The 17,286-nt window shown below is 35.8% G+C and overlaps 2 pseudogenes; both read right to left on the bottom strand.

Moving 5' to 3' along the window:
* Positions 1 to 951: 951 nt before the first annotated feature.
* LOC143536711 (secreted RxLR effector protein 161 pseudogene) lies at positions 952 to 1,627 on the bottom strand (annotated as a pseudogene).
* Positions 1,628 to 14,919: 13,292 nt separating this feature from the next.
* Positions 14,920 to 16,896, bottom strand: LOC143536704 (histidine kinase 3 pseudogene; annotated as a pseudogene).
* Between the last annotated feature and the right edge of the window lie 390 nt (positions 16,897 to 17,286).

Below are 17,286 nucleotides of genomic sequence, written 5' to 3'. Positions count from 1 at the left end.
AAAGTTTTCGTTAATCTCTAATTCTAATTTAATTCTTGGATACTAACTCTCTCTACGAGTCTCTATCAGACATACTCTTATGCATTCGTTTTAGTATAAATTGTAACATTTACTTTGAAAAAATAATATAAGAAAAGTGTTCAAATTTTTTATTTCTCTCTAATTCTACTTTAATTCTTATTATTCTCATTCATAACCCAACATAACCCAACTTTTCATTATAAAATTAATTTATCCGTCTTTCACCTAAACAAACTAACCAAACTCAAATTTTCACTTTCATTCACAATCAAACCAAACCTTTTTTTCATAGAATATGTATATATATATATATATATATATATATTTTGGTTAGTATTTATTTTATTAAAAATAACTTTTGATTTAAAAATATATATAAAAAAATTCTCTTTTCTATGAGTACAGAAAAAAATTAGTGAGTTTTTATATTTTTATTATATTTTTATGAATAAAATAGGACTATATTTTTTATTTTATAAGTTTTGTTAAAATTAATATAATCACCATCTGGATTCTGGATACATGTGCCAAAATAATTCAATTTATACCCGACCGAACGAATATAAATGTACTTACCGACTACAAGTCGATGTCACACTGTACTAGTCTACATGCATTTTATTTTAAAGTTGTTTGAAAACTACTGTTGAGATGAAAGTGAACATGTGTGATCAAAGAGCTTGAAATAATAGTGTGAATCATCTTCAAGCGATGCCGGTACATACTAAATACCCTTCTCCCATTGATCACGTACAACTCTGTTTTTGCATCATAAAAATTGAAACTTTATAGTTTTTGGTGTTCTAAATCCATTTGGTAAACAATTTAGTCGAATTTTGTTTTGAATAATAAACCAAACGAAAATAACCCGAGGTATATAAGTGCATACAAAACGATAAATAAGGAAAATATATAAATATATCTTATATTCTATACTCCCCCGCAAGTTGGAGCATGGAGATCACAAATGCCCAACTTGTCGAGTAGAAACCGGAACTGTTTAGCACCAAGAGCCTTTGTGAGCAAGTCAACAATCTGTTCCTTAGTATCAATGTATAAGGGCTCAATATCCTTCGACTCCACACGTTCTCTAACGAAATAGCAATCTATTTCGACATGCTTCGTGCGTTCATGAAAAACGGGATTATTTGCTATATGTTTTGACAGCTACATTATCACAAAATAATTGTGTCGGGCCAGTTTGGGAGACATCCAAATGTTTCAAGGGCCACCGAACCCATAAAACTTTACTAACTGTAGATGCCATAGCCAGATATTCAGCTTCAGCGGAAGACCTTGATACAACAGATTGCCTTTTCGATTTCCATGAAATAGGAGCCCCTCCTAGAAGTAAAACATAACCGGTTCGTGATCGTCTTGTATCTTGACAACCAAGCCAATCCGAATCGGTATACCCAATCAGATTCACTCCACCACTATTTGGAAGTAAGATACCTTGACTAGGAGTGGACTTCAAGTATCTCAGAACTCTTGTATCCATATGATTCTGTCGAGGATCAACAACAAATTGACTGAGAACGTTGACAAAATAAGTAATGTCGGGTCTGGTTGCTTGTAAATAGAGAAGCGACCCACTAACCGTCATTACTGGTCAGCATCAACACGAATCTCTTCATCATCCTTACCAAGTTTGGTGTTCTGTGCCATTGGAAAAGTACTTGGTTTACAACCCAACATACCACTATCTTCCAAAATGTCCATCACATATTTCCTTTGACTCAGGACAAGACCTTCTTTTGTCCTTGCTATTTCAATTCCTAGAAAATATTTCAGAGCACCTAGGTATTTGATGCTGAATTTTCTGTCAAGAAAACTCTTTATTTCTTCGATTTTCTTTGAGTTGTTACCCACTAAAATAACAGCATCCACATAAATAAGAGCTGCCATAAATACACTTGTTGTTTTAAATATAAAAAGCGAATGATCAGGCTTAGATTGTTCAAAGCCGAACTCGAGCAAAGCCGACGCAAACTTTTGATACCAATTCCTGGATGCCTGTTTCAGCCCATAGAGGGATTTCTTTAGCTTACAAACCTTTCTTTCTTTTCCTTTGTCAAAACATCGTGGGATCTTCATGTAAATTTCTTCGTCCAATTCACCATGTAAAAATGCATTATTGACATCCAACTGATGAATTATCCAGTTCTTCTTTGCTGCAACAGTCAAGAGTGTACGAACGGTGACAAGTTTGCCACAGGAGCAAAAGTGTCATGGAAGTCAATTCCTTCCATTTGAGTAAAACCTTTTGCCACCAACCTTGCTTTATATATTTCTATCTCCCCGTTTGGTTTGTATTTTAACTTGTATACCCACTTTGAATCTATGGCTCGTTTTCCCTCCGGTAGATCCTTAAGGGTCCACGTACCATTAGTCTCAACTGCTTTTATTTCTTTCTGCATCGTCCTATCCAATTTCATCCTGAACTGCTTGCTTAAAAGTCTTTGGCTCATCATTTAAACTGACGGCCGTTAAAAAGGCTTTATGTGAATTAGAAAATTTATCATAAGAAATAAAATTTGCAATAGGATATACCGTCGAGCATAATCATTGAGTCGAGCAGGACGAGTTCTAGTTCGTTTTTCCCCGATGGGATGTTCTTATTCTGTTTCGGATTGAGTTGCGGGTTCGGTCACATTGGCTTGGCCAATGTTTTCAGTTTGGGACGTGAGTTCTTTCACTTGGGCCGACCCTTCGTTTTGTGGCAAATTGTCACAGTTTGTATCATTTTGCATGACAACATCATCTTCATACATATTATTGTACATGTCATTGTTTGGGCTATCGGGTTCTCAGCTGTTCTCTTCATGTATATTGATCGAACTTTCATGTGGATCTTGATCATCATAATACCATGTAGGGAACTCAAAAATTTCCGCTTCTTTATCTTCCTCTTGGTCAGTGTGTGGGTCATGAGGAAATATGTTTTCAACAAACCTCACGTCTCTAGACACAATTATTTTGTCATTCTTTACATCATAAATTTTATAACCCTTGGTACCCCGTGGATAACCCAAAAATATTCCTGGTCTCCCCCGTTCCTCAAACTTGTCACCCCTTACTTCAGTGCTACGGTAATATGCAAGGCACCCAAAAACCTTTAAACTTTCATAATCCAATTTTTGTCCGTAAACGATCTCATACGGAGTCTTCTTATCAATGACTTAAGAAGGAAGCCGATTTATAATGTAGGTTGTCGTCATGACGCATTCTCACCAAAAACGTGTGGGCAACTTAGCTTCAAATTTCATAGCCCTTGCCGTCTCGAGGAGATGAGGATGTTTTCGTTCCACCACTCCATTTTGTTGCGGTGTATGTGGGCAGGTGGTCTCTAGAAGAATACCATGCTCGGTGTAAAAGTTGAGCATTCTATTCGAGGTAAATTCACCTCTATTGTCACTTCTAATTCTCTTGACAAACTTATTGAACTTTGAACTGTGTATTAATCATTTTGTGGAAACCAATTAAACAATCACTAGCTTCATACTTGTGTTTTAAAAGAAACAACCACACCGACCGACTAAAATCATCAACTATGGTTAAGAAATAGTTGGCACCTGTGAGTGAAGGAGTTCTATACCTTCCCCAAATATCACAATGTAAAAGCTCAAAACAACTTTGGGTCTCTATTGAACTTATTGGAAAAGGTAATCTGGTAAATTTGGCTCTAGTGCAAGAATCACAACACATACCATTTGTTCCGAAAGAGTCTTGTTTAACAAAATCTAAAAGACAAAGCTTTCCATGTGAAGCATGCCAAGACGTTTATGCCATAAATCACTAACAGTTGCCATTGCTTTTATCGCGCTTTCCATCATGCTCATATGATAGAGTCCTTGCTTACATTTACCTACCCCAATCAACCTCATCGAGTTCAAGGCATGCATAACACAAAATTCAGGAAAAAATGTTACAGAGCATTGCAAATCATTCGCTAAACGACTGACAGATAAGAGATTGAAAGTAAATGTTGGAACGTGTAAAACATTCTTAATTCGTATTCCATTGGGTAAGATACATGAATCTCTTCCTTCCACTGGAATGCATGAACCGTTGGGTATGATAACGGACAACTCACATGTGTTTTTCAAATCATTATCAAACCAATCAACTCTATGAGTTATGTGATCGGTAGCACCCGAATCCACAACCCATTTGTCACTAGTGTCAAAATTTACCTTGTATGTTGGCGGTTGGTGGGACTTTAGCTTTAACCGTGGCACCTTCGGTGGTAAAAGCTTTAAGAAATTGTTCACATATTGTCTCCTGTGATTTTTTTTAACAAAGAAGAATAAACAATTATAAAAGTAAATTGCTTTCTTTCTTTCTTTCTTTTCTCTTTATTCTGACATAAAGCAAAAACCACGACCATCAATAATTGATATTCTTCTGTCACCCCCAACAAAACTCTTAACGGTTCAAATAAAAAGAAACACTCTAGTTCACAGTCTCAATTATTTTGTTGTACGTGACCAAATTAGATCTGGGGTTTTCGGAGTAAGAACAACGTCAGTGTGGTCTTGCAACGGTGGCTGGTTTGTTTTGATTAGCTTTGTGATGTGTGGCTCGTGCGGCGACAACAACACGGTGGTTTTGGATTTCAGTTAGCAACAGGATGCGTGATATGTGCCTCTTGCGGCGGCCGGAATACGGCGGTGTTGGTGAGTTTCGGGTTTAGGTCGGTTCGAGCGGTCGGTAAGGTACCATAAAAAATTTAGTAGAATTTTGTTTTGAATAATAAACCAAACGAAAATAACCCGAGGTATATAAGTGCATACAAAACGATAAATAAGGAAAATATATAATAAATATATCTTATATTCTATATTTGGGGTTTTTGAGTTGCTTAATCTTTTCAAGTTTTTTTTAGATCATTTTCTTTCAGGTACAAAAAATAAAAAAATTGAAACTCTTTGGTTGTAGTGGTTAATTGTGTTCTAATTCCTTATTCTGTTTTCAAGAAAGGAAAATTAACAAATTTGGTTCATTTTGTTTGTAGAAAACTAACATACTGTGCCGTGGTGGTATAGTATCTCCTACAAAAAATAAAAAATTAAAAAATTATTAACCTTTTTTATTTCTTAAATATTGTTATAAACATGAAACCTTTATGTCTTCAGCTATGCGTCTTTAAGTTTAAATTCATCCATAAACTCAGCTGAGATTAAACTTGCATTATTTTATTTTATAATAGTCATTGATTTTTTCCAATAATTAGCTGCAACACCAAGTTAAGGCATAAAGTACATGATAAGGCATAAAGTAAAGTTAGAAAAACAAAAGAGCCACATTATTCAAATTTCAAAGTAAAGAGGTTTGTACGTATTACCCACTCACAATTTTTCCATTTATGCATACACTGCTTTTTATCTGCTTGTATATAAGTGGAAACACAAAACATCTGCATGTTCATTAAGTTATCAGTGCGCACTTTTGAGATTCTTTTGTTTAAATCCAACACATTTAAAGTCTTGTTTATTTGGATCCACGTTAGTTAATGAAGACAGCAAATTATTATTTGGTTTTACGCATTTTCATTTAAAGGTTGCTCGAATTTATTTTTGGTTGTTGATGAATTATTATAAACACTTTCAAACCCCATGTGCTCGAATTATTATATGAGCTTTTTTGTGCATTTTACCCCTTTGTTATAAGCTTCTTGAATTCTCTCAAAATATTATTTATGGGTTTTCTCTTAAAAAAGGGGTATATGCTTATGGCTACCATTTTTGATACAACACAAGAAGATTATGTTAGAACGGGTCAAGCTAGTGGAAAAGCCCTTGTTTCACTAATAAATACTGTTCTTGATCAAGCTGAAACCGAATCTGGAAAATTCGAGCCCGAGGCTGTTCGATTTGAGCTTCAGGCTATTTTGGATGATGTCTTGTCTTTATTTTACATTACATATTTACAAGATATTTCGTATTAGAATCGAGTTTTAAATTTTAATTCATTTGAGGTTTGACCTATCTCTCTTTTGCTAAATTTCGTAATGACAGCGGGCGGCCTACGTATCTGAGAAGGTCCAGGAGACGTTAATCGGTGATCCAGGAAGGTTTTGTCAAATTATCATAAATCTCATCGGTAACTCTATTAAGGTATGATGTACACAGTTACACACTTTTTTTTCTATAATGTATTAGTGTCAAAATAGGTTGGTTGGATGATTTGTCAAAATGGGTTGGTTGGGTTATGAGTCGGGTTGACCCGCCAACACCTTTATATCATAAACTAGTAGGAGAGCCCGCGCGTTGCGGCGGGGAAGATGCAACGGGAATTTGGTTGATCAAATAAATGAAGATAATCGAATGTGAACAAATTGCATGTTTAGTTTGACATGAACGATGACTACTTTCAGCTATAAATAGTCTGACACACTGCCTAATCTCCCAATAGTTAGATCCAATAATGGGAGCTATACATAAGCAAAGTGGGCCTTTGTGGATAGATCTAAACGGTCGAAAAAAAAACTAAAACAGTATTCGATTTCAATTTACACACATTATACAAAACATAAACAAGACACATAATGAGTTTACTCTAAAATGCAACTTACTTTACTTAAATCCCAAAACTAATTAAACAACATTCGATAAGAATCAATATTTGTGCATAAGTAAAATATAACAGTTTACTTCTAGTCGGCCTACCATTTTAGCCCCAACACAGCACGCGAGTGATTTTTTGAGCTCAAGCTCATCTCAGGCTAGACTCATTATTATTTGTTAATTAGTTAATCTTATTTATATGCATTTATAACATAACGTATCTGAGCTCCAATGAAGTATGAAGCTCGTTTAAACACAACGCAATTCAATAACAAGCTAGCTAGTCATAGGTCACGAGCCCCTAAAGTTGTTGATAATTGCAAGAGCTGAAATTACAGCTCCTAAAACAAGCCATCAAATAAAGCAGAACTATTAAAATTCATGCCTTCCCAAACTGTTTACGGATCTTGGCCATCCAATAGGCCAATAGTATATTTCTAATTTAATGATATGAATCCTACCCAAGACTTTGCAAGTGAGAGAACACAACATTCTTAAATGCCAAACAACTTGTTAAAACCACCACCTATTTCAGATGTACAAAAACAATTAAACAGTAACAAATAACAATAACTCATTCCATGTTAAATGATGTATCCCATATTGAAAAAGTTGAGGGTTTAACAGTGCCTACAAAACATTATACTTAAAAGGACTCATAAACTCATACAAGTAATTAAACCAACTAAATAATGTTATCCAAATAGGATTTACGACTTCACTTGAAATGTGTACTATCAAATTTTCAATATGTGTTTTACATTAGAAAAGTCACCCTCTCAAAGTGACTCGAACTCTCTTATATTTATAGTCACCTCCTTTTCCCAACTTGACCTTCATAACATGTGCATCAAATATCATTTGTGTAAAATTGCATCTTTTAAGAATATTCTAATACTGAATTTTTAGTTCTAATGCATGTATAAAATTAAAACGTGGGTAAATATAAGCACAGACAAAATTAAAACCCATAGTAAACATTAAGAACGAAACCTTGAAATAACTTTAACAATACATTGTGCGACATGTTACATAGTACATCCATAAGACCAGTCGAACCAACGTTAAAAAAGTTATAAATATTTATTTATTTAGTATACAAATCAATATCGATAAATCATAGGTTAATAGCACCATAATCTTTATTTATTTGTTAAAGTAATTGAAAGAATAATTAACGTGCATTGCGAGGGAGCACGTCAAATGCGTTACATGTTTGGATATTTTTTTTAATATAAACATAAATAAATAATAACATCCCGACCAAAGAGAAACAACAAATGTTAATACCAAAACACTAAACAAACTTACCGTTTTCGTACACCAACAATACTTGAAAGCTTTTGTCACCGTGACTGTGTGAGCCGTCACCACCGCGTCGCTTATCGTTTAAAATTGTTGATTTCATCATTAAATTCAATTAGGGAGAATGGAGTCATTTATTGCATTCTCCGTTTCAATGCTTTAGAAAAAAATAAATACAAAATAAATTGTTAAAAATAGACTTCCTTTTAGCACCGATGGCCTTATTTTTTGAATCAATAAATAATATATTGACTTCTACATCACAATAATAAGTATAATATATATTAATGATCCACATTTCGGTTTGTTTTAAGTTGAATACAATTAGGCTATTATGATCAATTTTTAGTTAAACTTAAAGTGATAACATCGTTGAGTGGTCTTTTTTTACAATGCATCTCTAGATTATACATATCTGCAGCACCAACAATTCGTGGGTTCGGTTTAAGATTTTTTGCAAAAAAATATTTTCACGCTGAAACTTTTAACATGGCCAGATACATTTATTTATACTTTTTGGTCTACTCTAATCAAAAGTTTAATTCTCCTCAAAGGGACTTGCAATCACTCCAAATTTCACAATCTAATTGCATCTAAGTAAATAGGAACTCCATAAAAATCCTAAGATCTTGTCACCATATATTGAGGGACATACAACAATATAAGTAAAAATGTTAAATGGTCAAAACAATATGATCATAGACAAGTAAATATGCTGTCGGTAGAAGTCGTAGGTAACCAGATCCACGGGTTGTTGGTCTAACCAGTTGATAGAGGATTAAGGTCACACCGAAGCCAACCAGTTGATAGGGTCTCCATCACAAAGCTACTAAGTTATTATCTATCCAACAAAAATAAAACATATAATAATTAATAATAATAATCAAAAGACATGAAAACCATCGGTTTGGACCTCCCCTGTATAAGCGTTTTGAATCCATTCAAGTCCCACAACTGTTGACTTGAGTCATTAAGCACAGATAACATCTTTAAACATTTCAATCAATAAAAAGGCCTTAAAAGAAAAAAAAACGATAATGTACAGGTGATTTCAACTTACCCAAAAAAGCCAAAGTATCCAAAAAAAGTCAACTTTGACCACATTAACAAGGTTTCTCAACTTACCCATTATAGTTCAAATTACCAAATTGCCCTTGCCTGATCTCAACCAGTTTACCCTTCTGCCCTTAGCATTCGAGATCATCAAGACATCATTTTCAACCTCTACTTCCCATCAGATTAAAGGTAACAAGATAAAATTTAGCATAATAGCATTGATGACAATCAATGATGCTGAAAGAAGGAACCTGCATGATTTACAAATTTGTCCTTTTCATATGACTCGTTAAAGATAAAACAAAACCCAAATCAATGCATTTATAAAGTAATTGGTTGATATAGCCAACTGTCCATAGGCTAGTAAACGAACCGAATCTTTAGTGAACCATTCGACGAGAACTACATGTATGTTCGTAAATGTTCATTTACATTCTTTTGTGTTCGTCCGCATGCGTATGTCTATGTTTGTTCGATATTGAATTCATTCAAATTTCTAGGACCATTACAATTTAATCTAGTATTATCAAATTAAAATATCACTGCATTAGGATTTAGTCTATTTTTATTAGTTTTTAGACCCAACGGACTAATATTCGCATTTACTAATATTGATGTTTGCTCGATTATGTTCTTTCATCTATGTTCTACTATATTTGTTTGTTTATGTTCCTTTGCGTTTGTTCGATTTCTTATCAAATGAACACGAACATGGAAACCCCGTTTGTTTAAGCGTTCATGTTTGATCATTTGTTTGGTTAAAGATAAACGAACTAACACGAACATGCAACATTCGTGTTCTTTCGATTCGTTTACAGGTCGTGCCCACCTCTCATATATTCTTAAAAATAGAGTCCCATGAGCCTGTGACAGTGTAAACTTGTATATTAAACTAACGAAACTATAGGAATGCAACAACTCAGGATTATAATACCAGAAAATTCCTTAAAAATGTTTGCAACTGTGAACAAAGACGGAGCGAAAACCAAGATAAGGATCATATGTGTCCCACGCGTATTGACCAAACGAATACTTGCACAACTTCTTTTTTAAGTGAGGGATGAGCCACATGAAACCTTAACCAATGCAAAAAAAAAAAGTTTTTGATCATAACATTAAAAACGTACTAAGACATCACAATTGCATAAATGACAAATTGTTATATAGAAGAATTAGCAGGTAACCATATAATCAGGTTTCCAAAACTTGTGTGTCGTAACCGTGTTGACCAGCCGTTGACTAAGAATCCACTCATATACAAATAGGATCGTGGTGAAGAAGATATGCGTGAAATCAATGCATATGATTTAAAACCCCTTCTTTATGTTTACTTCGGGGGTTCTCCTCCATTGGTCAATGTATTCTTACTTACCGAAAAGAAAGACTAGTTAGGTACCGTAGGTAGAGCATATTCCAACACTTCGGATAACTGCTTGACATTGGCACCTTGGCCAGGTAGATCCGTCCCACTCTCCGGACCTCACCTCTGCTTTTTTGGAGTACGGGCTGACTCGGAAGGGCAGATAAAACAGAACCTGTCAGTTACGCCTTTAGGGGCCGCCACGTATAGCTTTAGTTTATGCTGTAGCATCGGTTCTTGCTTTTGTTACGAATGACCCAATCTATCTACGACAACCACCCCTACTTTTAGTAGATGGACATGCGCACCTAGGAAAGCGCGGAATAGACCTACGTGTCGGCCAGTGCCGGGGCAGAGATAGGGACCATGAAAGCATGGGATTCAATTGAACCTTTTCGGACAATTCCTAACGCAGAAGAGGGATGCTAATAAGCTGACAGCTCAGACATGGCTTTAATAGCGAAAGAAGTTCTTTCTGATTTGAATCAAGAAAGACAATGAATTTACGAGATCTTGATCCCCTTCACTTGTGAACAACAGGGACCCATTCTGTTGATTGCTTCTCTACCCCAGCTCTAACAAACTGGTTTTTCTTTCTCACAGAATTAGGAAAGTCATTAGATTCTTCTTCCTTTTTTCGGTAACATATACCGAGATAGGCTGGGAAATCCCCCTTTCGAAAGACAGGTGGCAACTTGACCTAAGGAGTCTTGATCTCGAGTCAAGCTGAGGCGTCATCTGTCTTTTAAGTTAAGTCATTTCCTAAGAAGGCTCCTCTTATTCTTTCTACGATAATCCAAACTGCAAGCTCCACGAGTCTGTCGGAACCAGTCGATTCCTAAGCCATTCGTTCTCCCCTCTTGGTTGGCCTTTGCCGCCACTAGAGCAAGTAAGAGAACCTACAGTGAAGCCACTAGAGCAAGTAAGAGAACCTACAGTGAATGCCGCAGATTTTTACCGGATTATACACCTTTGTGTCTGGCTATGTATATGGATGTGCATAAAGAAGGGACGGGGCATCTTTATCCTTTTTTGAGGGAAGAGAGAGGGAAGAAGCTGCAGCGGCACCTCACGAACTTCTTACTGGAGCAATACTATAGGCATTTTCGAGTGTTTGGATGCACGTCTTTTGTTCATATTCCTGCGCAGTTAAGAGAGAAATTGTCCCCAAGGAAACCACTTGTGTCTTTCTTGGATATGCTCAGTCCGGGTATAGATGCTATGACGTGAAATCCAAGAGACTCGATGTATCCTTGAATGTTCTCTTTAATGGGGCGCTTCATCTTTTCCTTAACCTAATTAATAAGCCCAGGGGGAGAATGATGATGGAGATGTATTGCGGCCTTCTCCTGTTCATCAACTCTAACCGCATTCTTCTGCAGTTGATGTTACGGATCAGCCTCACGTTTCAAGCAGCTTTGCTCAGCATCTTCGGCCGATTGTCTGCGTGTTCAGCTGACCTCAGCTGACCTCAGAGGATTCCAGTCACCCGGCACAGCATGTTTATTCTCGGCAGCGATGACAGTCTCTTTCCCAGGGTCAGACTACTCCATAAGATCAGCAGTCTAGCCCAGTTGCTCCCCTTTTAGGCGCTTCCTCTAGTTAAAGAGTGAATTCAGGAGTTCCTGCAAACTCACAGTTTTACAACATGCCTGCATCGTTGAGCCGCATGAGCCGGCGTGTCAATATATCACATCCAACGGCTAAGCATGTATGTGGAAATCGTCCCTAGTTTGACCAGCTTGTGGTCACTGTTGACAAAGGGAAGTCAAAACTGTCCATGTGGTCTTAATCGAAGAGAACTTTTGGGATGAAGTTTTGAGTAATTCATCGGATTTTGTTTACAAGTTAAGAACTTTATATCACAAGATTCCACCAAAATTGTTTCTTTTAAAAAAAGTGGATCGGTGAATCCCCCCCCCCCCCCACCCACCCCCACTGTTAAGGGTGAGCATGCTGGCGAGCTCGTTACAACAGGCAATGGGCGGTTATAAAGGTAATGCAAGAAATAGGGAAATCCCAAATTTATCAAAGTTGTTTATCGGGAGACGAGTATTGGTGGATGGCGATAATTACGTGAATCTGCAGGTAGCTGCAGGCGCGTTAAAGAAATATGGGGTCGAGGTTACATGTGCCGAAAATGGGAAGAAAGCTATTTCGTTGTTAGAACCACCTTATGCGTTTGATGCTTGTTTCATGGATATTCAAATGCCGGATATGGACGGGTGAGGATATTATAATATCTTATTGGTTTACAAATTATATGAAAAATAAGTGGATCCAGTAAACAGTTTTTCACTTTCTAGCTTCATAAATTTTTGGTCTTCGGACAGTTTACGATAAATTGAGTATGCATGTTTGATATAATAATATCTAGAAATTAGGTTGAATAAGAGTTCTAGACATGTTGATTATGCTAATCTAAAACACTTGTTAATTTAATAATAATTATTATTATTTCTAGAATAATGTAAAGAGTAAAATATATTAATTGCATACTGATTGCTAGTTACATAAAGATAAAGTTTTCTAATTCATTATGTTAGTATCCTATTTTAGTGTCATGGAACAATAATATGCATGTTGAGTGAACATTTATTTTTCATATCTAATTAAAACTGAAATGTTGACCAAACTGAAATGTCTCTGCTTTAAAATTAAAACATCTAGCCACTACGCCACAAATCCAATTAAAACTGAAATGTCTCTGCTTTAAAATTAAAACGATAAATTGAGTATGTATGTTTGATAAAATAATATTTAGAAATTAGGTTGAATAAGAGTTCTAGACATGTTGATTATGCTATTCTAAAACACTTGTTAATTTAATAATAATAATAATAATAATAATAATAATAATAATAATAATAATTTCTAGAATAATGTAAAGAGTAAAATATATTAATTGCATACTGATTGCTAGTTACATAAAGATAAAGTTTTCTAATTCATTGATGTTAGTATCCTATTTTGGTGTCATGGAACAATAATATGCATGTTGAGTGAACATCTATTTTTCATATCTAATTAAAACTGAAATGTTGACCAAACTGAAATGTCTCTGCTTTAAAATTAAAACATCTAGCCACTACGCCACAAATCCAATTTGCTAAACAAATGGGTTTAATGTATAAAAAAGACCGGGTTCAACTGGAAATCACTATATTACTACATAAAACGCAAAAACGACCGGGTTCAACCGGTCACTTGTATGCACCTCCGCCCCTGCATGAAGGCAAATATCAGTTCATTGGCAGCTTATAAGAAAAAAATCTAGAAAACCTCTTGATAAAGTTGATTAGCTTCAAAAAGTTTAGACACGTAGCCATTCATCCAGGATCCCAAACATTGTTCGTGTGCAGTTTGGATGAGATCGGCAGTCTTGCTAAAATCGGTGTGTGCCAAAAAGGGTATTTGTTGATGCAAGAGTATTTGCAAATGTCTCAAACTGGCGCGCACCTATTTTAGCAAGGACTGGCGATCTCATCCATACACACGAACAATGTCTTGGATCCGGTATGGATGGCTATGTGTCTAAATGTTTTGAAGCTTATCAACTTTATCAAGAAGTTTTTTAGATTTTCTTCTTAAAAGCTGCCAATGAACTGATATGTGCCTTCATGCATGGGCGGAGGTATACACAAGGGACCGGGTTCTCGATTCGTGTTTGCATTTTATGTAGAAATATAGTGGGAGATTTATAGCTGAACCCGGTCTATTTTATATGTTGAACCCGTTTGTTTAGAAAAATGGATTTGTGGAATAGTGGTTAAATGTTTTAATTTTAAAGCAGAGACATTTCAGTTTTATTATATATGAAAAATAGATGTTCACTCAACATACTGCATACATATTACTAGTCCATGAAATTGAAATAGTATACTAACATCAATTAACCATAAATCTTTATGTAACTAACGATCAGAGTATGATGCAGTTAATATATTTTGCTCTTTACACTGTTTTGGAAATAATAATTAATTATTTAACAAGTGTTTTAGATCAGCATAATCAACATTATTATAACTCTTATTCAATCTAATTTTCTAGATATTTTTTATCAAACATGCATACTCAATTTATTGTAAAATGTTTAAAGACCAAAAATTAATGAACCCAGAAAGTGAAAAACTGTTTACGGGATCCACTTATTTTTCATATAATGAAATTTGTAAACCAGAGCCCTGCTTGCGGTGCGCACATATGATGTATATATGTGTGAACCCTCGGGTGGGCAAAAGTGAAATTGCACTAATTTTGACGTTATTTTACTAATCTCGTGAAAATAACGTTAAAAGTGACGGACGGTTAATCAGGCATCATGTAGTGGCGTTGATAGCTGAAAGATAAGGGTACATACACCGATCAGCCGGTGTCCCGATGATTGAGTGCTATGTGCCTTATGTCTAGGGCTTGATGCAAAACTACTATCGAGCCGGGGGTCTCACCGGAAGCAGCCTCTCTATCCCTATGGGGTAGAGGTAAGGCTGCCTACATCTTACCCTCCTCAGACCCTACCATAGCTTTGCTATTGGTGGGATATACTGAGTACGATGATGATGATGATGATGATGATGATGATGAAATTTGTAAACCAAAAAGATAATATTATCCTTGCCCGTCCATATGTGGCATTTGAATATCCATGAAACAAGCATCAAACGCATGAGGTGGTTCTAACAACGAAATAGCTTTCTTTCCATTTTCGGCACATGTAACCTCGGCCCATATTTCTTTAACGTGCTCGCACCTACCTGCAGATTCACGTTATTATTTTCAACCACTAATACTCGCCTCCTGATTAACAACTTTGATAAATTTGGGATTTCCCTATTTCTAGCATTACCTTTATAACCGGCCGTTGTAATGAGCTCACCAACATTCTCACCCTTAACGGTTTGGTTATGACAGGTGTCGAAGTGATATCGTTACATTGGGGGGACCCACCGATCGACTTCCTTTAAAGAAACAGTTTTGGTGGAACCTTGTAATATAAAGTTATTAACTTGTAAACAAAATCCTACGAATTACTCAAAACTTCATCCCAAAAGTCTTCGATTAAGACCACATGGACAGTTTTGACTTCCCTTGGTCAACACTGACCACAAGCTGGTCAAACTAGGGACGATTTCCACATACATGCCTAGCCGTTGGATGTGATATCTTGACACGCCGGCTCGTGCGGGTCAACGTGACAGCAAGCATGTTGTAAAACTGTGAGTGACTGCTTGTTGACTCGCTACGAATTTAAAAAAAAATAGTAGTGAAATAGAAAGTTAGCCCAATATTTGGAACACTATTGAACCCGATCTCACCATTCATTAGCTTGACCAAACGTTCACTGATGCTTAAACCGATACCCGTTCCTCCATGAGTACGGGGAATTGAGGGTCCCACTTGCATAAAAGGTGTAAAGATTCTATTATGTGCATCTAGAGGGATTCCAACATAAGTATCTTCAACTGATACGGTTTCAGACGGGCTCACAATTTGGCCCGTGGGTCCAAACCCCATCACAACTTTGGTTTCTATGAACCACAGGTAGTCCGCTTAGTGTATCTTTCGATGATGATTTCGCTTCTATATCTTTTGATTCTATAACTTCCTCAAGAAGGTGCACCGTAACAAAGATGTGCCCTTTCTCGGTGAACTATAGCCGTTAAAACAAAATTGTTAACTAACTAGTACATAAGACATTTGCACTGTTTGCTTGTTGGGTCAATTTAGGTTATGATTTGTCTCCAACCGGTCACACGGGTCAAGTTAGATTCTATTTTATTTGCTTAGGGTTCAAAGTGATAAAATAAAAAATCTGTCTTGAAGAATTTTACGCATGTTAAAAGCCACTCTTGGTTACATTACTCAATATTGACTGGTTATTTAAATAATAATTTAGGCAATCAAATGTAACATAGTGATTATTTAAATAATAATTTATTCATGATTATTTGACTCAAAGGAAGTTCATTTTAACTTTTATGTTAGATTCATGACTTTTCAAGTTGAATCATAATTCTAGTTAACAGATAGTGCCGGTTTGAGTTTGACCCAAAAAGTCAAACCTTTTAAAACATATATATATAGGTTACTCACAAAAAATACTGTAGATTAACGGTAAAGGAGATAAACCAGCCACCTTTTCACACGTGTACAAAGCAATACGAATTTCGAGGTAGCTGTAGATTGTGTTATTTATTTATACATGCTTTGAATCCACATAAGAATCAGGATGATTGGTGGTGCCATCGTTGGCGTCAAGTGTTACTGCTTAATATGACTATAGTGTTTTGGGCTGTTTTAACAACAGTTAAACTGTCCTAATTTCCAAATAGCCACAGCAAATGGTTTGTGGGTTGCATCATCAAGCTGAAGGTATTAAACCTGGATTTCAGTTATGATATTTGGTTTAATATTCCAATCAGACTATTAGTATGCTAAAGTTCATTTTTATGACATTATCACTTCAATGGGTTTCCATAATTCAGTACTGAACCGGTACTAAATCCGTACCAAATGAATCGAAATTTGCATTTTTGGTACCGACACCGCGACACCAATACCAATGTCGATAGGTACTGAGCTCATCCCTACACTGGGCGGTGTATCCTACTTTGTTGATTGTTAATTTTGTCTTTACTGTTGCGCAGGTAATCAACTTTTGCTTAATAAACAAAAATATTTTATTGATTCTAGATCTTCATGAGTGGTACAATGACATTTTTGATTTGTATGTAAACTTCTAATAAATCCAGGGGTGTCAATCGTGTTGGGTTAGGGGGTTGACAGGCTGGCGGGTTGACTTATGGAACCCGAACACAACCGTAACTTCGGGTCAACCCGAGCACGAACTGTTTAACCCGTATCTAAACATTTCATTCAAACCCAAGATAAATTTTTAATATTAATAAATGAGAATTTCACTTTTTTATTGAAACTTTTATTTCTATTTTAGTCAAAGATATGTGCAAGATATTT

The sequence above is a fragment of the Bidens hawaiensis genome, unplaced genomic scaffold (assembly GCF_021521415.1).
Source record: "Bidens hawaiensis isolate Kalapana, Puna unplaced genomic scaffold, B.hawaiensis_p1.1 tig00010895_1, whole genome shotgun sequence".
In the NCBI taxonomy this organism is placed as follows: Eukaryota; Viridiplantae; Streptophyta; class Magnoliopsida; order Asterales; family Asteraceae; genus Bidens; species Bidens hawaiensis.
The sequence above is the reverse complement of the archived record's forward strand: the minus strand, read 5'-3'. Positions and strand labels throughout refer to the sequence as shown.